The sequence below is a fragment of the Chaetodon auriga genome, chromosome 17 (genome assembly GCF_051107435.1).
Source record: "Chaetodon auriga isolate fChaAug3 chromosome 17, fChaAug3.hap1, whole genome shotgun sequence".
Taxonomy (NCBI): Eukaryota; Metazoa; Chordata; class Actinopteri; order Chaetodontiformes; family Chaetodontidae; genus Chaetodon; species Chaetodon auriga.
This window is the reverse complement of record NC_135090.1, coordinates 6,599,303-6,623,725: the sequence shown is the minus strand read 5'-3', so window position 1 is coordinate 6,623,725 and position 24,423 is coordinate 6,599,303. Positions and strand designations below refer to the sequence as shown.

General features: G+C 40.9%; 1 protein-coding gene across 1 annotated transcript in view; it reads right to left on the bottom strand.

The window, feature by feature from the left end:
- The window catches only part of srfbp1 (serum response factor binding protein 1), a 281,373-nt gene extending 263,072 nt beyond the window's left edge, over positions 1–18,301 (bottom strand). The window contains exon 1 of the mRNA XM_076754272.1: positions 18,293–18,301. The gene's annotated coding sequence lies outside the window, so the exon portion shown is untranslated. The remainder of the gene's footprint in view (positions 1–18,292) is intronic.
- Positions 18,302–24,423: the final 6,122 nt, after the last annotated feature.

Genomic DNA, 24,423 nt, shown 5'->3' with positions numbered 1-24,423 from the left:
ATATTGAAATGGGGACAATAATCTTGGGTGTCCATCTTGAAACTGTGCTGATTGTATAAATCTTCTGTGCTGCCGGGTTGAAGATGTGTGTGAAGCATCCACGTTTTACAGTTTGTGGTATCTTTGCAGCAGCATCCATATTTGAAGCACTGTAGTCCAACACAAGCTCATTGGTTCTGCTGATATTGAGCTTCAGGTGATTGTTATTGCACCATGTGATGAAGCTCTCTATCAGTCCTCCGTGCTCCTCTGGAAAAATAGTCTCTAAGTGCAGACAGCGTGTTTCTCACTGGAAATGATTCACTGGAATCATACAGTGATAACTTCCATTTCATTCAATATCTTTTATTAGATTCCTTCAAAGTCTCATACCATGTGAGTCTGGACAGACATGCATGTAAAATGCAACATGATGGCTGGCGGTGGCATACAACTGCAAAGTGGTAATTATTTAAATGTTACCTTTTTGCTGCTTACAGGCACTATAAATTCTCATAGTGACATTCCACACTATAACACCACACATTTAGCTATTAGCAAGCAAACGTTTTACATGCACAGTTATGCATTTTGACAAGAACAGACAATTTTTTTGTAAAACATTACAACTTGATATCACTCTGTACACAGGACATTGGTAAAAGTACAGTGTGCTTGTTCTGCTGGCAGATACTACAACTAATGTTGATTATTTTTTGGTTTACCGAAGTAGCCAGCAAACTCTTTACACTTAGAACTTTTAGAATTATACTGCACACTGTACTGTACTTTACCGGTTGCATATTCATATTTCACACACATATTGCAGGAGTGAGACAATCTTGCAGCAGACATTTGTACTTGCCATGACAAGAAAGCACAGGTGTATCTAATAACCTTCACTGTTGTCGGCTTCATTTCATTTAGTTGAGCCAGGAAGCCATGGCAGCAAGTCAACAATAACAATAAAGGCCCTGACACCGGAACACCTAAGTGGAATGCAGCCATCACTAATGTTATTAGCTACACCTGTGCTTGTCAAGTCAACATGACGGCCTAATTAAATATTAGTATTTGGTATATGGAGATAGTGATGGAAGTCCTGAATAAATGTGTATTGTGAATTAAATAAATCACTTACTGGGGTTTTATGTATCTATTGATTAATCTATAATAGCCTAAGTAAGCACTACAACACTCTGTAACAGCAAGGCTGTCACGCTGGAGCTTGCATAGTACAAGTCAGCAAACTGATGGCTTGCTAAAGGCAGTGTGGGTGAGTCTGAGGCAGGCAATGCTGCATTCCCAATAATGCATTTTTACACAACCTCTGCTGGAACACACACACACACACACACAGGCCTATGTAGACTATATATGAATGCACTGATTTACAGTCAGACACACACATGCATAAACTATGATGTAGAAATGTGAAAAAAAAAAAAAAAAAAAAGCAGGTACAGGTTTTTCATGTTGCTTTATCTTCTTGACGTTTCCATGTTACTTCAGATTGTCATGTTGTTTACTGTTACAGCTTAATAGAAACTGGTCTCCTTTTAACTAAGATGTCTTATGTCCCAAGACAATTCATGCGGGGACACTGATTGTCTATACGAGTGTGTTCCACCACACAGCTGAATAAACCTTCTCCCCGATTGTTGCTCCCTCTATTACATGCTGTCAGAATATTTTCCTCTCTTTCCGAAGAAAAGCTTTTCCTCATCTCAGCAGAGCTAATCTGTCTCCCCCAGCAAACAACTTGCACTTTGACGATCAATCTCTGGGGTGAAAGCTTGAGTCATACGGCTCCAGTGCCGCCCATTCAAACTCTGTGGTCTTAATATCCACCCAGGAGAACATGACCAGGCTGGTAAGGTCATTAAGATATGAACCATTAGCCAGTAATTTAGTGGGAAATGGCTCATGACCTCCACCTTAGTATTTAACATTTAAATGTACTGCATGAGTCATGACAGCCATTTAGAGAAAGGAGAGGGTGAGCGTGGAGTATTTGTGTCAGTGAAAGACTGAGGAAGAAAGAAAGAGAGAGCAAGGAAGCAGAAGCACAATGACTTGTTAAATTGCAGGTCTGACAGAGGTGAGATTAGAGTTCCTCAGGTGAAATAAGGTTAATGTCATTTGGGGCTGATGCAAAGTCATTGATTCATCAAGCCGCTTCGGTGTATGTGATCCAATTTTTTTTAATATGATAGAGAAATGTCAAAATATTGAGTGGCTGCAATTGTTTGCATGAGCTGTAGAAGCTGGTGATGTGGTGGTAAATGTTTGATACTGTAAAACTGATGACTGCAGATGTAGCTGAAGCAGTGTTTTTATAAGTGCGTCCCTATTTTTCTTTCGTGCACCACAAACTCGTATGAGTATGCACATGCACGCATGCGAGGATGCAGGTGACACAGTGCACACCCCTGCTGGTTTCACGCCGTTCTGCCGATCAACAGTTGGCAGCAGTCTATGCAAGGACACGCACCAATGCGCTAACAAAAGCCAGGAAGCCTCCAAGCTAGCAAACACTGATGTCCAGAAGTACCAGAAGAAGATCTGATATGACGAAGGTCCGTCTTTATCAGACAATATAACATTATCAAACGGTCGCAGTTCGATGAGGTTTTGGCCCAAATTTAAATACTTAAATTTAGGAAATCATGGGTTAAATAAATTATGTTACTTGATCTCAATGCTACATCACCCGACTTCCTCCTTTGCTCTCATCACGGTTACTTCGTCCACTAGAATAACAGTAAACCTGAATATGAGTCGTAACAACCTGCTCGCACAGCCGACAGACGCGGCTGTTTTTGTGGTGAGGGCTGGGCTCGTTTTATGAGGAAGAAGATGCATTCAACACATTTGTTCAGCATCAAGGATTCACATAATGAGTTCTGGTAAGAAACGCCGAATATAAACAGAAACTTTGTTTATAAGAGAACTCCACGGGACTCCTCTTAAGCTAATCTCCATTCCTCATTTTGAGACGTGAAAGTCCAGATAATTCAACAGAACCGCAAGCTTAATGACTTTCATGACTAATACAACGCTGCTGATAAATATGAAGATAAAAAGACTTTTTTTCTGCATTTTTTGGTTGTTTTGTCTCTCTTCTGTTTATTTCACCTGGCCTCTCTTCATGTGCTTTTATCAATTCCAGTAAATTTCCATACATATTCATTTCGCTGTTAAAAGCTCTGTCTGGCAGGACCAGACCTGGTGCGGGCTGCTGATAGTGTATATTTTTCTTTTATCAACAAATCACATCAAAAGGCCAAAACCAACAATGAATGCATCTTATTAACAAGTATTGTGCATGTATCCAAAGCCTGATATATCTTACTCCTCTGTGCCACATGGAGCTCCATGCTGTCCAAAAACTAGAAACATCAACGAGGCTCGGTGTTAAACTGAGTGACACACACACTGCAGTCTATTTTGACTCAATCCCACATCGTCCTGCTGCCATAAATACTAACTAGCATGTATTAGTCCCTGGTCGGAAATGGTCCAAGACAAACATACAGCATTATTTACTCCTGTTCGAGTAACATTTGGAACAGTGGACAGTAGCTGCAGTTGCTGTGGTATTAGTTAATAATGAGGAAAAAAATAGTGCCAGCCTTGCTTTTCTTCAGCTTTATGAATAATCTGATGACTACTTTATTGGTCATATTCTCATTAATAAAAGATTCTGCTTGCAGATGAATTTATTTTCTCGTGTTTATCTGATCATTTCTTCTAAATTCTCTTCAAAAGGTGTCTCTCCGTAAAAGAACTTTGCTGCGTGCTTTCACATCCGTAGATAAATGAACCTAACTTTAGTTGACAGTGTTTATGCGGTTTAAAGTTTATTGCGGCCCCTCTGCAACGGGATAAACAACAGTCAGAGCTGAGATACATCCTGATTTGTGCTGTTCAACATTCGCTTTGACTATGCTGCGCAGTTATAAATTGTTTAGAAGATGGTAAACAAATTCATCTATTTTTATCCAAAGTTATGCAGCTCAGATAGCTCATGATTGCTGCCTCATCCTGGGTGATAGTCTATCAGTCCGTTGTATCAGGAAGCAGACTTAATAAGGAAAATCTGTACATGTGGCACACTTTAAATGGAGCTTTCAGCTTTTAATTGCTCCTCTGTGCCTCATACACTTGATGGCTAAAATGATGTCTCTGGTGAAAAAGACCAAAACATTTTGGTCCATAAAACCTGACATACACAAGCTGATATATTCTGGGAGACCTGCCAAAATGGATATTGATGAAGTAAGTAACTATGACCTCTGTTACCTTGGAAATATAGCCAAACTGACCCAGTTTTCACAGACGTACGCATTAATATCCTGAGATTCAAGATGATAAAGGTCTGAGGGAGAGGGCTAACGCAATATTTCACAGTAATTATACTCTGAAAATTCCTTCTAATTAAGTTGATGTAATTAAACTGTCCAATGTGCCTTCAGCTCTTGTTCTTTTTCACAGCTTGATCATCATTTAGTGCCTCAGACAGCACAGATGTGATTTCAATATCCACACATGCACTGAAACCCAAACAAGGCAAGACCGAGAGAGAATCAGGTGGATAAATAAAAAATGGTGAAGCTTAAAGGCTCCTCTAATATGAGATGCCTAACTCTAACACAACCCTCACTCTTTAACTGTTAAATGTTGTCAGCCTGTGATGTTCACAGGAATCCGGGAGCCATTCTGTCATCTAATTTAACATTTAGTTTTTTTTCCAAGAACATGTTGACTGTTGTGAAACATGTAATTAGTGCAGACTGAAGCGCTTTGATTGTGTTTCTGATTGCTGAAAATTTGGGTGCAGCTTTGCTAGAAATGACTACAAAGCAGTGCATTGTCTTTCTTTAGTCACATGCCCATAAAGAGACTGACCGATGAGAACATCAATCCACGAAATGTATTCAGGAAAATACGATTCCAACAGCTGTTTCCAACAGTTGAGAAATGTTTTCAACTTGTCTGGGTGAACGCGCCCTGCTTAACAATGCCAATAGAGTCAAAAGTTCAAACAGACCCAGCGCACTGAAAGGGACACATTTCACATCATGTCTCACAATCATTAGCATGCATGCAGGGCCAGTCGTTTCTCATTTCTTTAGCTGACATGCTTCCCGAGTTTGCCATAGTTCAAATAAACAGCGGACTGCACTGACATTCAAAACACGTCTGCCCTCTGTGTTGTAATTCTGGCATAATCTCTGTTATCTCGAGCACAAAGTTGCAGCTGAAATGTGAGTTAAAGTAACTGGATGATGTTGCTGATTCCATTTGATATCCTGTAATACCTGGACTGACATCCTCCTAGTTTAAAGCTGCAATAGTTCAAATGTTTAATGGGTAACACTTCACGTTAAGGTACACATATTCACCATTAACCAGCTTCTTATTAGCATACATATTAATGGAATATTGGCTTAATAAAGCACTTATTAATGCCTTTTTCTCTGGTTATTAAGGACCAGGTTATTAAGCTTGTACAACAAGAAGCAGTAATTAGGAGGTTATTGAGGAAAAACTTAATGGCCTAGTACAGGGGTATTCAACTAAAATTCAAAGAGGTCCGGTTAGAGAAAATTTCCTAAAGCAAAGGTCCGGAACATCATAATGTCATAACGTTATGATTTGTGTGATATATATACTGAAGTAGCCTAGTAGTTGTATCAACATCTGCATGTAATCAACATCTGATCAAATAAAGAAAGTACAATTCAAAAACATTTCGACAGTATTTATTGTCACTTAACATTAAACCAGGCAGATTTGAATTTAAAAATGAAATAGAGAAAATAAAATGTTTTTTGAAAAATTGTGCATTATAAAAGAAAGTGTTTAATTTTAGAAAAAGTAAAAGTGAAGCAACAGCTTGAATATTCCTCTTTCTTTGTTAACTTTCACATCTTAACAGTCTCAACGAATTTGAAAATAACAGCTGAACAGTTACACAGTTTCTCTTTCTTTCCCTCTTTTCCCACTCTCCACACTTTTTGTTGTTCTTTCTAACTTTCTAATTTTCTATCGTTTCTCCGTTCGCTTCTCACTCCTCATCTGACTGCAGTCAGAGTTGCTATGTTTATCGTCCGCAATGCAGAGATGCGACTGGCTGGGTAGCATCACGTGGGATGGCTTAACTCGCATGCAATTGGTTTGTGCGTTTCCTGAGCCGCTAAACCGGTGCCGTAAAGACTAGAAAAGTTGCGCCGGTTAAAATATAAGTGTCCCGTCAAAATTTGAAGTCCCTTAATAATTTACTGGATATAGGTCCGGGTCCGTATAGGACGGTGTCCGGGTCCGGACTCGGACCGCGGTCCGCCTGTTAGTGACCCCTGGCCTAGTAGTTGTAGAATATGGTTATGCATAAAAAGGCATTTACTAGTGTTTTATAATGACCAATAAAGTGCAAGTATGATAATATGTATGCTAATTAGCAAGTACTTAATGGTGAATATGTGTACAGTAACATGAACATTTACTAGCTGGTGAATACAGTAAAGCAAAGATCCAAATATTAATGTTGTAAGAAATTGGTGGAGACCGAAACAATCAATTAATATGTCTCTTCAAACAATATTAAAAGAAATTCAAACTTTTTCTTTCACTGCTTAACCCAATAATTTATTTCCACAAAAGCAGTAATTATGGTTTTGAAGCATTAATTGGTAAACCTCTGCACAAAAAAAATCCCAAGATATCTGTAATTACAATCTGCAGTTGACTCAAACATAGATTAGCCTCGCTTTGAACGAGCTTTGAGATTAAATGTCATGTTTTCTGCTCAGTCCTGTCAGGAAGATAATAATTCACAGGCTGTCAGATAGTGGAGAGGTTAACCCAAACAAAGGGGAGACGAGTCTAAACGCTCCGTAACTCTTCCTCTTCTTCCTCAAATCCTTCTAAAAAGTTGAGCCTCCATCTGTTTGTCTTAGCTGACAGCAGCTTCTGATACAAGAGGTACGTTCAAAGACGTTCCTGAACGCCCCCCCCCACTGTAAATCCTGTTCAAGCAACACACACTGTACCGTAGCTGAAGACTCAGTGCACTCTGCAGCATGCTCGTGTACTCCATCTTCTCTTCTTGCCAAAAAAGCAAACTATACACCGCCCTTACTTAATTTTCCAATAAATCCCCCAAACACTGGATCCTGTGCTGAAAACACGTTTGAGCTATCGGGCCAAGAATCCGTGCAGACACAGTAGCTGAGTAGCACCAGTGTCCAGCCTGGGTGAGAGCTGTCCCGCCCGGTTTTAGAGCCGGCGGAACTGCTGAGGCTGCAGCTGCTGTTCCATCAATAAAAGCAGCCCTTCTACACATTACAGACAACGCCATCAAATACTTACACCTGTATATATATATACACACACACATACGGACACACACACACCACTAAGATGGGGCTAGAGAGGATAAGACATTAATTATATGATAACAACTCGGATGAAAACTTGTGCCATTCAATATGACGTATTGCTTAAGTGGAGGTGACTGTATATCCCTGCTGCAAGCTGTTTTTAATAGGTTGTTGGAAATAGTGTGAGCCTGTGATTTCAGAGACAAATCCGCAGTTGAAGTGACAGGAGCAGATTTTGACTGTGACTGATCACATGAGTGGTTTCATATTATCCTTTTGTTTTTTTTTAAAAAAAGTTCAAAACTGGTCTTTTTACAATGCTAAAATCAGCAAAACAACAGAACCAAGTAGATTTATTTATTCAGTCAGACCAATATGCCTCAAAGACAGAGTTGCTCAGGAGGAAGGAATAGTCAATATTACTGATGGATTTAAACCTCAAATCCAGTAAAATGGAAGATGTCAGAGGAGGGGTTGTCAAAGGTATAGTGAGATATTTTCTGGGAAATCACTTGGAGCTGTGGTAAAATAAAGGCTGGATAAACCGACCTTCTCAGGATGTGTGGATGTCTCTCAATCAGCTGACTCCATCCAGGGCAGCTCCTCAGTCACTTTCTCTCTCTTTTCCTTCCCCTGCCTGGAAATAATTACATTAATGGTGTTAATCACAGCAATTGGGAATCATCTAAATAGATAGAAAGCCAAGCTAACCAGCAAAAGGTTAGCTTAGCTTAGCATAAAGACTGGAAATAGAGGTAAACAGCTAGCCTGGCTCTGTGCAGAGGTAACAAAATCTAGCTCCCAGCACCCCCAAAGCTCATTTATGAATGTTGTATCAATGTTGTATTGATGTTTCAGCATCTTAGATCTGATTTGTGCCACTCACAGTCTGTCAACAGCAAGCAAAGCGATGCACAGGACTGGAGAAAATATGCAAAATAAAAGCAAATTAAGCAGTTTATCCTACAAAGCACTACAGCAGCCTATTCCTCAGAGACAGACCCAGCCTATCGCAGTTCCTGGTTTTTACTGCTTAATATGGTCGGTAATGATGGAGCATCTAAAATGTGTTCCTTCAGGCATGACTGGGAGTAATGGGCCCTCCAGTCACTACTGTTTATCTTCCTGGACAGTTGATGGCCCTCCAATGTGTCATTACGCTAACTAGGTGTAGCCTGGCAGCCTGTGTGTGTGTGTGTGTGTGTGTGTGTGTGTGTGTGAGAGAGAGAGAAAGAAAGAGAGTGAGAGAGAGATCTGTGTGAGGGTGTACACATCTTTGCACCTTGACAGAGACAAAACCATTGTTGAATTTCCAAACAGCGATGATTGCTTATGATTTATTTGCATTCTAAATGATACACACACACACACACACACACACACACACACACACACAGTGTACATTGTTGCTCATTAGGATCCAAATGTGTTCCTTGAATTGAAATGGAGGCTGATGGAAATTTGGTGCCTTTTATTGATAAATGATGAGGAGGAGAGCAGTTTATGACCTGCTCTCACACAGCGGCACCGAGCTGGAACTGACCCTTCGAGGAGCCATGATCTGAACTTCATCAAAGACCCACAATGCAGAGTGAAATGCACATCAATTCATTAACTGTATAAAAGGAAATTCTGAAGTTATGTTTCAGCATGCTGACTTTCGATGCACGGACAACAAACCACTGAACTAACTGAACGAACTAACCTCAAACATACGTCTAAAGGTTAACTTGATATTATTATGATGTGTATGATAGAAGCATTATGTCCTCACTCCAGCTATTCTAGCATAGACTGTTAGAGTCTCTGTGTAGACAATGACACCAAAATCATTTAATTCGTTTAAATTAATCACAGTTTGTAATAATAAACTGATAATTAGAATATATGTAAAGTCTGCTCAACAGCTTCATTTCTAACTTGATCAAAGTTAGAAAAGTCTGAACTGCGGCTCGTTCTGTCAAAGCTGCCACCTGACTCCTGCACACCCAAGTGGCAGCGCAGTGAAGAAGTTATCACCCTGCCTGTCGAGAGGCAGCCAACTCAAGCCGAAGTCGCCATGTGGGATCTAAGATGCCCCAAAACACCTGAGAGCTGCAGGAAGCTCCAGATGAGAGAGATCAGCTGGTGAAGCTGCTACATGGGACCAAACACAGAGTATGTCTGTGAGCAGTCCACAAGAGAAGCTGCTTCTCTCCGTCCTCCAGAGCCTCCTCTTCCCCTGAACGTCGAGGAACAGCTGAAACAATACTTCACCTGTGATACTGGGTTGGTGCTATATATTAATAGGAATATTTCATTTGAAAAATTAGGATTTCGCATCTAAATGGTTACAATATCTAATTACTTCCAACAGTTTCTTTGACTTGTGCTTCTGGGTTTCCACTAATTGATGCATCTGATTAAGATGACATTGATCTGGTCTGATGGTCCTCATTCACAAATCTGATCTGTTGCTGCATTCACATCCTCAGTCAGTCAGTCTCTATTCATTCATTGTTCATCGCTGTATTCTTTGTATTTATTCATGATAGCATTTAGCACATTGTCACAATTATTTTTTCATTTATTTGTACGTGTAGCAGTTATTCATTGTGTGTGTTTGTGTGCGTAATTGGTAGCTATTGTCTGTGCGGTTAGTAGTAATAGAGCTTTCATTTATATAGAACCCGGTGACGTGAGCTGTGTGTATAAAGCGATACGGTCCCTGCACACAAATCAAGAACTCCGTAGCAACCTTCAGATTGAAACTAAATTAATGAATTGGCTATCATCTGAGGAGAATTCAATGTAAGTTAGTTAATATATTTACTATTCATGATAGCCACAAGTGATGGTACGTTCACTCATCCCTCTTAGCACAATAAAGTTATCTGCTATAACAATTTGATATCCCGCAGCGTAAAATATGCGACATGCTGAGATCATGGACACGCACACACGCACGTACGCACGCACACACACACTGATAATGGAGACCGAATCGGTGCTATAGACTGATGGCTGCAAGCCGAGCTGTTTTACATTCTGCAGGGTGTGTGTGTGTGTGCTGGAGTGTATCCACCTGTTACAGATCGGGTGTCTCCAGCACCCTGAGACCAGTGACAGGCCAGTGATAAACAACCACACACACACTCACACACACGCACACAGGAGAAGGGGATATACACACATACAGATGCAACAAATGCACATTCAGCACAGTGAGACACACGGCGACACACACACTCACAGAAAAACATATGCATGCGCACAATGAAACTTACATCCCTCACACTCACTCACACACACACACACACACACACACACACACACATATACATAGAGCGAGCGATCACCCTTTTAGCTCCTCATCTCCATCATCCCAGGCAGAGGAGGAAACACAGGGGGGCGGGTCAGAGAGGCTCGCAGGCCAGACAGGAAAGTGACAAGCCCAACCATGTGAATACTCTCAACCACACTTTGCCATCTTAGCACTCCTCTCACTTCACCGATTCCATCTCCTTTACATTTTGTGACGGGAGCCTTAGCGAGCACGGGCTGTCTTTAAAGTGGGAACCCAGGAAATCTTTTTTGTTTGTTTGTTTGTTTGATTTTTCCTTCTATCTGACATGCTAAGTGCTCATTACTGGGGTGTTTCTGCACAGCACTTCCTGGAGATCATCTGTCAATCACACAGTGTGCTCAGATTCTGTTGATGAAGTTTGGCTTTCTGTAAGCAGTGCTCTCTTTCTTTCTTTGACTGTCACTGCTCATGTTAACTACCTCCAGTATACCAAACAAAGCTGAAACAGTGAACGGATCAGATTTCTCACAATGAGGACAAACCACACGGCAGGTTAAGTTAGAAAAGCGAATGTTTTCATGAAGTATTATTGTAGTAACACAATCAGTAGCTCCCCTCATGTGCCACAAGGCACCAAGTCATTCATTTTTCTCACACCATTTCTTTTTCTTTTCAATCTACATTTACAGCAAATGTAAAGCAATAAGTAAAGCCTTCAGCAGTGCACCCACTGTGCAGCTTCAAAGGTTCAGCCAGTCTGACCTCCATCTCAGTTCTCAGCCAAGAGGCTGGGCAGAAGGAATTTTTCTCCCTTGAATTGTATTTTTCCGTGTCATATAACTTAGCCTCCATTGCCAGGAATACAACATAATCACATCATCAACAACATCATAAAAAAACTGAAGAAACATTTGTCAAAACTATTCTTTTCAGGTAGACAACTTTATGGATTTCTCCACACTTTGAACTTCAGGCATTCATTTACTGCATTTAATACAAGAATACATCTCATATTAAAAACTGGAAGTAACTGCAACTGAATTCATGTTATTAAAAGATTTGATGTTTTAATGTGTTATCTATTCTCATACTTAAAAGTCAGATTTATAGTAGTTAAGATTAATTATTTATTAACCCAGTAAATTACATATTATAAGCAATGGATTACTTGAATTGTGCAGCAGTGCGGTTGCAGCAAAATGACTTAACAGGTGCACTTAAGTCCTATTTTAAAGCAACCTGCAGTTAAATCTGCAGGAATCTGACAGCATGGTCGACTGTAGAGTCCCACTATACAGCTGTCAAGTCAGTGTCATTTACAAATACACTCATTTCCTGTAAAAAATAAAGGCAGCTTGTGGTAATCTGCTTTAAAATGTACAATGATCCCAAGCACATGTTGCACAAGGAAAAGGGGAGCTGATGAATAAGCTTCCATGAGTGAGGGACCATCAGGGCAGCCATTGTCAATTCATCACTGGTGGCCCAGACTTGATGGCTGAGCTGCGGCACCTTGGGAAAACAAGTAAAACCAGGCCAGACCAGCGGGTGCACTCAAGTGTTATAGTTTCTTAAAAGACCATCAGACCACCAGAAAGCTTTTCCCCTCATCTAACACCAAGAGCATTTGCTCACTTTCCTCACTGTCTGCCACCACACAACAACCACAGTGCCATAAAAGAACACTGATATTGGATGATTCTGCTAAACTAGATTATATTCAATGCCAGTTTTTTTTAAGATGATTTCTTTCTACAATGGCTGCACAAGGCAGCCGCAGTATGCTTAAAGCAGTTTGGTGACAGTGATGCAAACCCCAGACTCTTGAATGAAAGTCAGACGCGCTCATGCACAGCCTTACTTTCCGCTCCACCCCATAAAGGCCACAGCATGTCCTGCACTGGAACTAAACATTTGCACTGGATGAAAATCTTGAGACACACAGTGAAGTGACATGTTGGCATGCTCAAAATCTGTCGATCTTCCCACGCACGAAGAGAAGGACGCCATTCTGCTCAACACAGACTGTTACTGGCTTCTCTGGTTGTTAGGTTTTATATGGCAGATTGTGATTGGTCAAGTGAGGTGTCATTTGACAGAAGACAAACACATCGGCTGCCGATTTGAAAGGAGTTTTCTGTGGATTATTATCATGTCTTGGATTAAATATATCTACCTAAGAATATAAATCTCCCTCTGCAACAGAAAAACGGCTCTTACACATTAGCACATCAGTTATACTCATGCAATAATATGATATTTAATACTATAACACTCACTGTGGCCAACATCCTGCACTCAGTGGTTTTACTTTCAATACCTCAACGGTTAAGTACATTTTACTGATAATACCTCTGTGGTTAGATTAGGTTTTTAATTGCAGGACTCTTGTTGTGTTGATACTTTTGAACAGCACCATCTTGTTGGTGGTAGTTTTCTCAGACATGGTAATGGCTTACTGATGTTCAGATGTCACCTGTGGTACTTTTAAAAAGAGCAGAAAAAACATGAAATAATGATGGCCACAGTTATCATTCCGGCCCTTTCTGTTGTTTGTACCTCGCATGTCATCCTACCAAATTCGCTGCAGTGTAATGAAATAAAGTGAAAATGCTTTCTAAGTGTTGGGTCACTTTCCCCCCCCCCCCCCTTTCTCATCCCCCACACCTCCAGAGAGCCCATAAAACAGCTCTCTGTAATTGTCCATCTTTTTTTTTTTTTTTTTTTTTTTTTTTTAATATCGAACCAATATCCTCTGCCTCCATCTGTCTATTTTGAGTCAGTGGAACAGTGATGGATTCTTGTGGGATCTCTTTACTGTGAGCAGTCAGTCACTCGTCAGTGGGCAGTGTATGGCAACGTATAGCGGGGAGGACAGAGGGTGACGACGGCCAGAGAGAGGACCTGTCTGTACTGTCAGAGCGGGAGATGGATATATAGATACATCACAGCCGGGATGCAGGAGGTGATGTGTGTCCTGTGTGTTTGGGTACGCAGGCAGTTGTATGTGTGTGTTTTTGTTCGCAAACATTCTGTTTAAATTTACTGCGCTTTTTAGCATATTTTTTCAAGTGTTCTACACATGTGTGTTCGTGTGTGTTGATGCGCGAGTGCGCGTGTGTGCTGATGTTCTTGTTTTGTGTGTGTGGCCTGGAAATTATCTGGTCATTCATCACTGCCTGAGCAGCCGAGGCTAAAGACCATCCATCTTCCCCCCTTTCACAGCCAAGGCTGACACTCAAGGTGTTTGTATGACTTAATGTTCGTCTCTGCAGGATTTTGGAGCGGCACGCACACAGCTCCGGGTGTGTTTTTGTGCTTGTGTGTGTGTGACTGTGCAGCTGATTTCTCCCTTTGTTTACCTGCCTGCCTATGCATCTGGATGTTTAACTGCTGCAACAATGGCTGGGTGTCAAAGGCCCCATTGGATCAGGTTTGCATTAATATATAGAGCTGAGGTTAGAAAGAGGCATATTTTCATTTTAACATCAAAACTGACCCAGCCCATTGGAGGGTGTGTGTGTGTGGATCACATGTATCTCCATCAGCGTATCAGAGCTCTTCCTCTTCAGCATGTTTATCTGTATCTTCCAGCCATGTCAAACTGTTCACTGGTGAATATTGGCAAACACAAAGGCTCACCACTCTTATTGACTGCCTCCGGCTGTGACCTTAGAATAGTCCGTGCACTTGCCTATTTCTTCTTGCATGTGCGTGTGTGTGTGTGTGTGTGTGTGTGTGTGTGTGTGTGTGTGTGTGTGTGTGTGTGTGTGTGTGTGTGTGTGTGTGTGTGTGCTTACAGTTACAGGCCTTTCTCTCTTTCTCCCACTAAAGGTCAGCCGTCAGACGGTATTGAGCAGCGCTAAAGGTGAAAGAAATGTGAAATATGTTAAATGATAAACTATAGAGCAGCACGATCCTGTTCTCCCACTGCCCGTCTGAATTTGAGTGGGATGAGATCTTTCTGGTGATGCTTGGGAGCCAGAGGAACAGAGACGGCTTTACCTGAGAATATGCCACAATCTAAACACATAAAATGAGTAAAGGCCGCACGTGCTGTTTTTCTCCTCTGCCAGTGCCGGCATCTTTGTGTAACTGGGTTAGCTGGTTGAACGAGCGTCTGCTGCTGCTGCTGTCACTCGTTCTTCAGTTCAGTGGGTGTGTGCTGTTCCACTGGAAGTGTTGTGCAAGTTCACATTAAAATGAACTAGTTCACATTCAGTTCACAATTAGGGATTCAGAACTGAGTTCATAGTCTTGAAAAATGAACTACTTCATGTTCATTTTTTAATGTGTACAAGTGTTTCTACTTGTCAGTGGTGGAATGTAACTAAGTACATTTATTCAAGTCCTGTACTTAAATGTGAGGTACTGGTACTTTACTTGCATATTTCCATTTGATGCAACTTCATACTTACACGCCGCTACATCTCAGAGATGAATATTGTACTTTTTACTTCTCCTGGACTTCATTTCCAGTGACAATTATGTATCTCCAACTTTTCAAAGAAACTGAAGGATTAAGTGTTCCTTTATCGGTTGAGGGAACACTCCAACTTCTTGAACTAAATAAACTATTTAAACGCCTCCTGGATAAGCTGGAAGATCCATCATCACAAAGCTGAAAACAGGCTGTTTTTCTCAGTTCAAGAAAAGTTGACTTTTTAGAAGTATGTGGTTCTAATAGGACAGCAACGCTACAAGCAGATTCTGATCTTGTAGAATAGGATGCGTTGCTGTAGATTAAACTACCCAACATTTCATAAAGTAGTTCAAATTAGCTAAACCTTACACATGGACAGCAGTGAAATACATCATAGACATTAATGCAGCTGTAATATTAATCCAAAACATCAGAAGTAATAGTGAAACACTGACAGGGACCACTTTACTGCACCATAACTACTTAAATACTGTAAGTACATTTTCTTGACAATACTTTGATACTTTTGCTTTAAAGTTGTTCTGACTGAATTACATTTTAATTTTCAAGTTTTCCATTTGAATAGATTCCACTGGACTTCCAGATACTGTAAATGAAGGAGATAATGGCACACTCTATCATCACAAGGCAGAATCTGTTTTCCCTGTCTGCAGGTCAACGCTGCAAACTGAGCGTCTGAATATCATCACCCTGGAAGGAGTTATCCAAGAGCTCCATTTTCAGTGACTTAAAACGGCTTTTATGTGTGGATGAAAGACCAAAACGCATAGAAAAAGCTACATTTTGAAAATATCAGTGTGCCTGTGGACTTGGCTGAAGAGTTTTCCAAAAAAGAACAATTTATTCACAAATCTAAAATCACTACTGCTCAGATCTTTATAGTTCTTTATGCAGCATAAAAACAGATACAGATAGACACAATAGCAACATTGATAAAAGTGCCAAACTGTGACAGGAAGAGGCAGCTGCATTAGAAGCAGAGTGTTTAATGCACATGGAATAAACGAACCCTTGAATCTGTTGTCTATACATTTAACATGAACAATTCCACCCTCAGCTTTCCATTAACATTAAAGGTATTTAACCCTCACAGAAAAACGCAGACCTTGTTGCTTCCTCTAGCCTATTGCCTCACGATGTGCATGTTTACAGACACTGTTTCATTTCATATAAGTGAAGAGCGGAATAGCTCTTATTTCCTCATTTCAACAAGAAATCCACCAACACTAATCCTTTCAAATTAATGTTATAATGCCTGCACTGTGCAGACTGGATCACACACTTAATGCTTTAATTCAAAATCAGTTGACAGTCTATGCACAGTCCAATTCAACAGCTCTGAAATAAATCTGTAGAAGTATAATGTTCTGTTTTTATGTTGACACTGTATCGCTGTTCATCTAACGCTGGTCATTTCCAAAACCATATCGATGGTGTTCAGTCTTCAGTATCGATGGTGTTCAGTCTGTAAAGAGGATTTTCCCTGGCTGTGCATGCTAAGCCGCAGGATGCAGAAATAGGCCTACAGCAGATGCATATATATTAGCTCACTAGCTAGCTTTCAGTCAGAACTGTTCCTGGGGTTAACAGGCCAAGATTCTTATGACAGAATATGCTTATAGACAGAATATGGCTAACTTGTTAGCAAATAATTGTTGACATATCAAGCGGTCTCAGTTTGGGAAGGGACAGGTGTCCCCTTGTCTTGAGTTTTTAATCATCTCAAGAGGAAGCCAAGATTAGTAATTTCAAAATAAGACACTCCTACAGGTAAATACAGAGAATGTTTACAAGCTGGATCATAAGTGCAATATAATTCCCATCATTTAAGATAGCATTTAATGCAGTGTTAATATATTGATTTGCATCAGATTAGATGTAGCTAATAAATTGCTATCTCTGTTTATGTTCACTTTACATTTTGAGCCACTGGGGCAGGAACAGATACTGGGACACTTGCTCTTTTGCTAGCAAACCTTATATTCTCATTAGAAAACAACAGTCTACATATCACGCAGGCGGCACAGAGCAACATGAAGCATCCCATCGAAATCATGTTTCCTGACAGTGGACTAGTATAAGTTTGTTATTTACTGGCCCTTTAGCTCTGGTTAGGTAACTTCCAGCTCTTGAGAAAAACATCTATATCTTATTAGTAGCTCTGCTTCCTTTGCCAGCTGGTCGTTCAAACTGGGACTCTCTGCTGGTAATAGGAAGGCAGTGTACACTCTGCTGGTCTGAGCTTGTTTGCTGAAAACGACCTCCCACAGTTTGATATGGGGAGGTAGGTAAGAGCCCTGAGACATCAGAATGAAACATCTAAAAGCCACAGAGCTGGTTCATTCTCAGGAGTTTCGGCGCTGCCAGCGAGCAGTTCCAATTAGGCTGAGTTATTGTATGCAATGTTACCATCAGAAATACACGTTTAATCTGTCTTCCCTCATTTTCTATTTCAATCCACGCCATCCAACATGAAATACATACATGCAATAAATAAACAAATAAAAATTCGATGAAAAATACATTGTGCTGATGACAGCGGCATCACCAATTTACTTGCAGGTCTGAGGAAGGTTTCGCTTTCCTCACTAATGGAACATGCCCTGCATTTTCACTGCAAACTGAAGAGTTACAGCTTAATCTTCCCTGCAGCACAGTTATGCCCCAGTGAGCTTATAAATGAAATATGCCACCATGCCAAGCCACTGTGCCTCACGACCTTTCCCAAAACTCCCCAGCTCCCCGCTCCCTGATGCTTGCCTACCTCCAGCCATACACACACACACACACACACACAAACACAAACCCAAGTAAATGTCCGCACACATACGCAGTTGAGCGGTGGGACTTCCACGCGGGCAGGCAGGCAAACAGCCAGACAAACACTCACATGTATACAGCGTGCTCCACAAAGAGATTTTTTTTCCTTCATTTCTCTCCAGGCTCCACAAACAAACACTGCTAAGTCGCTCTTTGTATTCATGTGCTGACTTTTGTGTCAGCGTGTTTTAATTTGAATGGATTTTAGGTGCCTTCGTTGCCAAAGTCCCCTTTCCCTCCTTTGATCCAGCAGCTGACACTGACACTCTCTTCCTCTCCTCCTGCTCGCTCTCTCTCTCTCTCTCAACCCTCGAGAGAATCACAGCATGCTATCTATCACTCTCTCCTCTTCACTTCTGTTTCTCCCCTTGCTCTCACTTTCTTCTTCCCTTTTTTTCACTCGTCAAGACACAGAGACGTTAAATCTCTAGATTCTCTGGATCTCACAGTGCAGTCTGGAGGCTAATATTGGTGTCGGCTCTGATATCCAGGGTTCAGGAGGTCACTCTGCGGGCTCATGGGTAGTGACCCGGCAAGATCCACAGCGGCTGGGGTTAAGTCTCACCAGCCCCTCATTCGTACAGTACAGATGAAACACTGATGCTATGGCACAGTCCCACCATTCTCATTTACCTCACCGTCACCTGAAGCCTTCGAGTCACGTCACCCCGTGTGGCAGATGTAGAAAAAGGAGCAGATGTCCTCTGCTGTTTAAGTCCAACAGGCTACATATATAAAAAAAGAGCTTATCTGTCAGTCTTTCAAGAAACAGAGGTGAGTATCCCGAGAGCTTTGAAAGGAAAGGTGATTCAAACCTTTCACCAACTTGATCTCTGTGTGACGGTATTGATTTCTCTCCTCATTACTAGAAACCTTTTTTAATGGTTCGGGTGAAACTGAAGCCTCATTTCTTCTCCACTAATGATGCTCCGCTTTGGCATGTTTCAGATGAAGTGAGGCCAAAGGTGATAAAAGGTCATTTTTCTCACTACGTGAGTCTTTCTTTTTTTCTTTTTTTTTTTCCAGAATTTAGATCAATATATGGTAATATTAAGAATGTACCAACCATTTTATTTCCTGAATCAAGTCCAACAGCGATCAAATGGGGTTTCAGTCAACAAGAAGGTTCTTCAAACTCATTGGAAGAGAAAATGACAGCAAATTGTACAATTATTAACTGTCCACTGGACACAATGATCATAGTTTACAGACTGATCTACAGTAATTAGCTTAGTCATGTGACCGCAGTTTTCCTGTGCAGTGATCTAAACAAAGTGCTTTAGAATAGCAATTCCAAACCAGGGGCACTTCTGCAGTTCCCCGGGGGTATGTGGAAGGACTGTGGAATAGCACAGGAAGAACACAGAAATTTAGGATTGATAATATGTCCATGTATCTTTGTTTATGTTAACAGTGCACATTTATATTGTGCTTTAATCCGATGCACTTTACAAGGTTTGTGCTGCTCATTCACCCGTTCGTGCTCGGATGGCAGCGAGCTACCATGCAGGGTGCTGACCTGGGGTTCAAAGTGCCTCCTCCTGCCCGTCCTCCCTGTGGACAGGAGGTGATGGAGAGTGAACCGTCAGCTACCAGTCGACAACCCGCTCTATCCCCTGAGTCACAGCCACCCCTGCCCCCCCGCTGCCACAGCTGTAACACCATGACACAAAGTGCAGCAATTGACAGGGTTTCACAACTAGTGAACAAAAATCCATAAATTCCAAAAACCCTCCCAAATCACTGCTGTGGCAACACCATGGTAATGACTTGGTACAGTTAGGTGTAAAGAAGTCTTTAAAATAAAAGTTGATTGATAAAACAGTCACAACTCTACAGCCAGATTATTTGCATGCTTATTCCTGAGTTCTCTATCGCATTCATCTAGATGCAGTTTGCTCAGTTGACATGGAAATAATATTTAAAGGACCAGTTCGATATTTTTGGGAATATGCTCATTTGCTTTCTTGTCGAGAGTTCAATGAGAATTGAACAAGCCAACAAGTCGGTGGACCTTGGGTTGAGACTGTTTTGTCCAAGAATCAATTGTCACCTGACATTATGTGTTTTAAGAATTAGAACAGAGATTGTTGTTCGTCACAATACTTTTGTTGAACTTGTTCTTTCTCATATCCACAACACAGAGTTGTCTTTGAGCATCATTTTCAGCTCCTCTCCTCCTCCAACACCCTGCAGCTGAAAAAAAAAAAGGCTGCTTGATCGAATTATGTTTTTAGTAACGACTTGAGGGAATATTCCCAGTTTTTCATCTCAGCGTGAATTATATCTCCATTGTTTGGGGTAAATGGCTGCATTTTGTGACACCCTTTGATTAGTTTTCTTTATTAAATAATTGACAGTGAATGCCCCAAAACCCAGAGGAACATCAGCATATTAGTTTTCAGCCTGCCTACAGCAGAATTCAATCAATTTGAATATATTACTTAGGGAAAGGATTCTGAATAAATGGACAATTACTTTCCATGCATGAGAATCACTGTAACAGCAGTGTGGTGGCTGATATTATCATATTAAAAGTCTGAAGTAAGCTTATTTCTTTAAAATGGAATTTAGTATCAGGGCTTTTAAAAGGATTATGAAAAGTGACTAAAGCAATAGCTTGTTTGATTTACCAATATTTACCAATGGAAAACACATGGATTCATTTTGGGAAGGCATGTTTTTGAAATGATGGTCCTGAGCAAGACATTTATTTTTGGAGACTCTGCTATTCATATATCACCATGTCTCCTTGATGAACGGCTTGGCCTGACCTGTCATGTGTAAGCGATCACCCATGTTGCCTCCGTCAGAGTTTGGTGTGAAGGGCACGGTGAGTATGAAAAGGCAGGATTTCACACAGTGGTCACTCACAGCGATCATTACACAGCCTTTCATTCCCTCACTGCCTGTTTGACATTACATGATGTGTACAGAAACATCTGTATGGCAGCCTTACACCTGTCTAGTGGTGAGGTTAATCTGTTTACATGAACCCTTGATAACCTGCGATTGAGTCCTACATGTTTGCATGAATGAACCAGCAAACAGAAGGTTTCTCAGAGCTGCACACAAAACAGCCCACGAGGAAAAAGCTATCCCTGCCTTTTAGATTGACCATAGGGTCATTTCTCACAGAGGAGTCAAATCTCCATTGATCACGATAACGCTGGACACCATCTTTTTCATGTAACCTCTTTATTACACCTCCAAGAAGTAGGTGTATGATTATGCTGAAGGATAATGACGACTGAAAGTGCTGCTGTACCCCTGTTCCAGGTGGCTGAGTCACAAGTAGCATGACTTTTTTTTTTAATTTTGCTGATATCACAGTGGAGAGGTTTCACAACATTAATGGGGTCCTTAAAGTTGGATTCAGTATTGCACCTCCATAAACTTGGGGAACGCCCGAGAGACAGATTTTAAAAGGAGTGGTTCAAACTAGTGCAGGAGAGTCCGGAGTGTTTGACCCTAAAATGGGTCAAGCTCGAAAAAATTCTGTAGTATTCTTGTTGTATTTTGTATTGTGTACTGCCTGTGTTGATCTGTGGTTGAAAGAGGGTTTAGACAGGGTTCAGACTGCCTCTTTGCACCGCATTTAAATGCAATTTTCAACCATCAGCACTGAGTCACCAGCATACTGTAAGTCACGTGTTCATCCTGATTATTAAAGTATTATTCTGTCCTGAGACCTGACCTGGGACACGTATGGGTTTGGATCCACATTTAAATGGTCAATCTGGATTGAGACCTGTTCTGTTATGCACTTCCCAGGTCTCTTTAAAGTTATGTGCAACACTTGAGTGGATCCAAGATGACCCACCAACCCATCACCCATCAGACAGTGCTGATCACGTTGAAAGTGCTGTGTGTGTTGTAACTTGGAATAACCAAAAACATGGATGTATTTCCCCAGCCTTCCTGGTAAGGAGGATGGACTGAGCTCCACAGCCAGGCACAGCAGAGAAGTCTACTAACGTTACATTAGGTAAGACACAATGGTTTGTTAAGAATGACTCAGTTCCTTGAATTGTTCCAGTAAGAAATGACAGTGAGCCAACATGCACAGGTCCGGGACACCGGAACAAGCTTAATGAAATATAATTCAATGTTAGCATTTACACCTCGGCTTTTCCTGCTGTGATATACAAAATATCTGCCGTGAGTCTGGTTTATTAAGATACTTTGAAACCCTGAGCGCACCATTGCTGCAATTTGAGTCAGAATTCTCCCTCTCGGGGTCATAACTCGGTCAAATCTGAGCACACTCACACACATGATTCACATACTCTCAGTGTGACTCACACCTTCTGATGATGTAATTATCTGATGTCCAGTGTAAATGCTTTTATATCTGCTTAGAAATCACACACTCCTCATAGCTTTGAAAACCCCGGCTGTTATAACCCACGTATTGTCAAAGGATGGGTGGGAGGGTGGTGGGTGTTTTGACTGAAGCCCCTACTCAAAACATATTCCTGCAGCCATATATTGTTATATTATAGAGGTAATTCTGATGTAAAGGAACTTGGCTGTGAAGACTAAGAAAAATCCTTAGAAATTAGTCAGTTTTATTTATATAGCTCAAAATCACAAGTTTTCAAAGGAGTTTACAAAGGGTTTTTTTTTTTTTCTTTCCCAAGCAGTGTTACCTTTGTGATGATTTTCAGCACGTACTGTATGTTTTCTCCAGTACCACGACTGTCAGTAATAACTAAGGAATGAATTTATCAGAGGTGGGAGGAAAGATAAGAATATGCACTCGAACCAGATGAAATGCTCTGCAAAGTAGCTGCAATTCAAACTCTCTGAGTTTTCACCACTTTAGCTGAAGAGAAAATACAGTATGTTGCCATGGAAACTGAAACTTGGTAGTTGTCCAGATGGAGGGGAAAAACTGAATGTGTGGATAAAGTCACGGAAATAAGAAGAAGAAAGGAGAGAGACGAGGCAGATCTGAGACATGGAACGGAGCAAATGTGGCCAAACAAAGCGTTCATTCAGATATAAGCGAGCAGTAAGGGTCATGTAAAGGCCTACGACCTCGCAGGACACAGCACAAAACTGCCCTTTACTCAAACATCTGATGTCTGCTCCCTGTGTTCACCTATGCATATCTCAGATCAAGCTGCTGGTAGCAGCACACACACCGAACCAAGCTCGCAGCAGCCTCGGTCTCAGCCTCTGAGGTCTATTCCTGAAGTGAGTGGAAGACTTAGCGGGGTACTTGTGGTTCTCTAATGAACCATCTGTCTCATCAGATGAACATCACACAGTTTTTTTTTTTAAAGATGCTTTGACTCTGACAAATCTGAAAATCTCCATATGTTAGCACACAGGGTTTTTTTTTTTTTTTCTTTCGGGTGTCAGTGAGAGTGACAAAAAGTAGCGAACATGTGTGGTTTTACTTTCCTCTACAGGCAGAATAAAGGAGACAATGAAGGGAAGAAACACAGGAGGGTGGTGCATTGGCTTGTACAGCTGCACTGTGTGTGCAACTACAGTACATTAAAAAGTTCACCTTAAACATGGAAGCTCTCCGAAATAATTAAAATGATGTGGATGATGTCTTATTATGCAAATAGGTGCAGGGTGTATTACAAAAGAGAGAAATATTTTGTGGATCCGTAAAGTTTAGAGGCCATAACTGGAAGCAGAGATAGTGGGCAGGTCAGCTGGCAAATTCAAGGTAACAGATAGGAGGAACAAGGTCCGAGGGTCATTTATTTATCCTTTTACAACACAGGCTTGTGGAACGAACGCCTATTTGTAGTCCCTTTATGCTACTCACGAAGCACAAACTTACTATACATGGATGAATAAATAATGAGTCGTTAAAATGAAGCTATTTTTAATGGTGGAGTGTGGAGGATGAATTGTAAAATGCTTTGTTCATTATGGTTGAGAAGAGCTATATAAGTGCAGTCCATTTACCGTTTGTGCTAATAATGGTGGAGACTTGTTAAGAAAAAAAAAAAAAAATAAATCTCCACCTCTGAAAAGCAGGTGTGAACATAGAGGACATAAATGGAATTTACAAGAAGGTTGTAACAACAAAAAACTACTTTGTTTTCATACTACAGAAGTCTAAATGGCAGGAAACTGTAAATATTCAAAGAGCTGCACTCTATCAGGTACCTGAAAACAGTAAATTAATAATACTTTAGGCCTGTATATAAGTTATACGTGATTTTCAGAAAGTAGGAAATACAACCACGCTTCAGTGAACACAACATCTGACTGTTTTCTAACAGCAAAACAAACTTTGCTTGACTCTTATGGCAAACATAATGACATGTAACAATTGTAATATTAACATTTCAGTAACAGTTGAGCAATACTTTTTCCTGAGGTGGAAAGTGTGGCTGAAGTGAATGCTTTGTTTTATCGCTTCCTCTCTAAACTCGAGACTCTCAGATAAAGTCCAACGCTGAACTGTGCCCACTGAGCTGTGCTTCACTCTCAGAGTACACCTGGAGTTCAGTGCCAGGTTGAGTCCAGGAGCTGCC